A 3,844-nucleotide genomic window follows, 5' to 3' on the forward strand; every position below is an offset into this window, starting at 1 on the left:
GATTGATCAAGTTCGCCCACTTCGTTCCGCTCAGCCACCCCTTCAACACCACAAGGTGCCGGGCATATTCTGTGACAACGTTGTTAAGCTACATGGAATCCCCACTCCATCGTCCTAGATCGCAATCGTGTGTTCACCAAAGCGCTCTAGTGTGAACCGTTCGTGGCGGCGGGCACCAAGCTGTTGTATTCGATGGCTTACCATCTCCCGGTGGACGACCAAAGTGAGTGGGTGAATTGGTGCATGGAAATGCACCTCCGATGTGTGTTCCATGACGCTCCTCAATGCCGGTGCTAGTGGCCATCGATGGCGGAGTTTTGATACAATTCTTCCTTCCACTCGTGATTAATTGCACTCCCTTCAAAAGCTTTTTATGGTGTTGAGACCAACCTCGGGGGCATGGCGCTTTGGGATGACAAGGTGGCTCTAGTCCTCAACACTGAGCACTAGGACTGGGGCACGGACATTATGGTCCTTCGGGAGCAACTCCTCCGTGCCTAGCGTTGTTTCAAGAAGAAAGTTGGTCCCCATCGGACTGAGTGCAATTTCAAAGTGGGGCGACCCTGTGCTGCTGAAGCCCAAACCATACACACAATCCTCTGTCGCCGTTGCCCATACGCCAAGCTCGCGTTACGGGCCCTTCAAGATCAAAAGACAAGATTGGCTCCTCTCCTACGAATTGACCCTACCGCTGGACAGCCACATCCATGATGTCTTTCATGTTTTGCAGCTCAAGCTATTCACCCCCAACTACACTCTGGTCTTCGTCGAGCTGCCACAGCCACCGGACCTAATGATAAGCGACAACGAGCAAGTAGAGCGCTGCATGGTTAAGCACGGCGACAAGGCCCTCGTCGAGCTCCACGCACGCTAGTCATCTTCTCCAACCATAACCACTACTTGGGAGGACTACGACACACTGGGGCGACGCTTCACGCTTCCCTACTGCAACAATCAGGCAAGATGGGAGCACAGCGTCATGTGAAGCTCATTTTGAAGAAGACCGGAGTGTCACACCCGCATCCTCTGATGATTTGGTGGACTAGAGTTGACCAGGGTACCCGGTGTGGCAAGTCAGCATGGTCCCACGGGCCAAGCTTGCATGTGTATTTATTATTTAAGGCTGGTCACAATGGGCAAGAACATAGTCTAGTAATTTACACACTTCCCTAGACTATATTACTACCTCCACAGTGGGTAGGAACATCTATGTAGTGTCATGCAACAATGTATTTATTAGGTTATAGACTCATTGTTTTTTGGAGTGTGTGATGTTCCGGTAACTTAGCTAGTTACCACAAGCACCTCTCTCTTCATTAAATATGTGACACATAAACAAAATTGTATTGGAGTGTGTGATGTTACTCCTAAGTTCCTCCCCATTGTGACCAGCCTAAGTGTGCTCCTGCATGAGGCTGGTCATAGTAGGAGGTAACTTAGACAGTTAGACCACTAACATGCATATGTTACTACCGAAAATGCTCTTTAGAGCTCGGGCTCCATGGAGCCCGAGTTTGACTTGGTCAAAATTCAAATTTCACATTTCAAAAAAAATTGAAAAAAATTACACACATACTTAGAGACATAAAGCATATATGTGTAAATTTTCAGGACGAAACACTTTAAAATGAGTGCTACACAAAAAGAACAAATCTGAGGCTTTTTAGTAGATCACTATTCATCCTCAAAGTTCATGAATTTGTCTTTTTTGCACAGATTGCATTTTAGGGTATTTCATCCTCAAATTTTACATACATACACATAACATTATTGTTTACTTGTATGATTTTTTTCAGATTTTTTTGAAATTGAAAAATGCAAATTTTGAATTTTTCAAAAAATCCGGCCTCCATGGAGGCCGAGTTCCAAAACGCCCTACTCTGTTACTACGTACTATATATTATCACTCCCTCCCTCTAAAAAAAATTATCACTCCCTCCGATCCATATTATTTGTATTAGATTTGTCTAGACTTGACAAATCTAATACAAGTAATATGGATCGAAGGGAGTATCTTCATAGTGGGTAGTAACATATGTGTGGTACCATGCATGTCTTCATTTATTTACATGTAGACTCATTTTTCTTTGGGGTGCGTTTATGTTACCACAAACATATATCTTCAATTCACACGTCCTTTACTATTTTCCACATAAGCATTATGTTACTAAGTTACTCCCAATATGACCGGCCTGAGTGAGCGGCACCTCAACTGTCCTTCTTTATCTGCAAGGGAATCTCACATGCTCCCCCTTTTCCCCTTCGTTTAGTCCTTTCTCTATAGGTCGGATCGTTACAAAGTGGTGACAACATCGCATCTCCGCGTTCCTCCCCCCATGATGAAAGAATCTTCCTGATAAATCTCTTGTTCCTCCCGCCTCCCCTCGTCTCCTCCTCATGCAAACTCTGAAGTTCTCATATTCCGGCCTAGTGATGGCGGTGACTTGCGACAGCGATGATGACATCGAGGCATAGTTTTCTCTTTGTAGTGAGCCCCTACTTGTCCGCTTTATTCTGCCCCTCCCATGACACGATTGTCTAGGTCTAGGGTTCATGCAATAGGAGGAGGCCAGCCATGAGCAAGTTTTTCTAACCTTCCATGTGCAAGGAGAAGGTTTTACGGCTGGAAGACATGTGCTTGAGGTAGATAGTCAGCTGGATCTTGATCCATGTTGTTCTTGAGTAAGCTAATAGTTGATTTTGGTCTCTTTCTTCTTTTTCGGCAAAGCGTACTAGACCTTGCGTGTCCGTTCGATTTTGGTCTGTCATCTTGTACTCCCTTCATTTCCTTATATAAGGCCACTATCAAAAATACATTTTGCATCAACACAAGGCCACCAACAGTAACCGAGACAAAAATTAATGATGTTTCCTCGTACTAGCAACTCTTTAATACTTACATGCATGTAGTCATAATGACACTCAACTACTCCCTTCCCATTCATTCGTTGCATGCTTATGGCGTATTAATGATCCCAGCGAGAGAGAAAATTGACTTGCAAAGCAGTCATTAAATTTTATCCTATTCCTGTAATATGAGTTTGTGGCCTTGTATAAAATAATGGAGGGAGTATATAGGTTGATTTCTTTTCTTTTTGTTACATGTACAACCAAAAAAGACACAGATACGTCCCAGATTCTGTGTGTCCGTTTCAAATACCATATTCAATACAGAGACACTGGACCAATAATCCTAGATAACTATATCTATACCTAATAATAAAGTCATTAGTGCTTCTGGCGGTACATTGCATAAATTGCCTCCAAAGTTGCAAAATATTACCCATGGATGCCAGCTATAAGTGACAAAAATATATTTCACACATGGGCATTCCCGCCTAGGCTGGCCCATGGAGTACAGACCTCCTATACCGCGCTCTGCGTGCTGGATGAAGACGCGACGCACCCTTTTGGGCCGGCTCATGTGTGAGCGGCCTGTTTTTAAATTTATTTTTCCATTTTCATCTTTTTCTCCTTTAAATAATTTGGTACTTCAAAAAAGTTCCAAAAAATTAATAAATAAAATGTTCAATAAATCATAACATGTTTGTGGATTCAAAAAATGTTCGCAATTTTGAAAATAATTGTTTGGGAATCAAATAATGTTCATGATTTTTTTAAATTTCATGCATTAAAAAATGTAATGAAATTGAAAAAATGTTTGCCAAAATGTTATGGGTGATGCAGCAAAATGTTGTAAGGCCTTTGGAGATTATGTTTTTTTCCTCCTGTTTGCAACGCATGGGCCCTTTTGCTAGTCATATTCGATACAGAGACACGTGGACCAGTAATCCTAAACGCATGAACCTACTATTGGGCTTTTACGGATTTTCCTCTAACAATC

Source organism: Triticum dicoccoides, chromosome 3A (genome assembly GCF_002162155.2).
Source record: "Triticum dicoccoides isolate Atlit2015 ecotype Zavitan chromosome 3A, WEW_v2.0, whole genome shotgun sequence".
NCBI classification, from domain to species: domain Eukaryota; kingdom Viridiplantae; phylum Streptophyta; class Magnoliopsida; order Poales; family Poaceae; genus Triticum; species Triticum dicoccoides.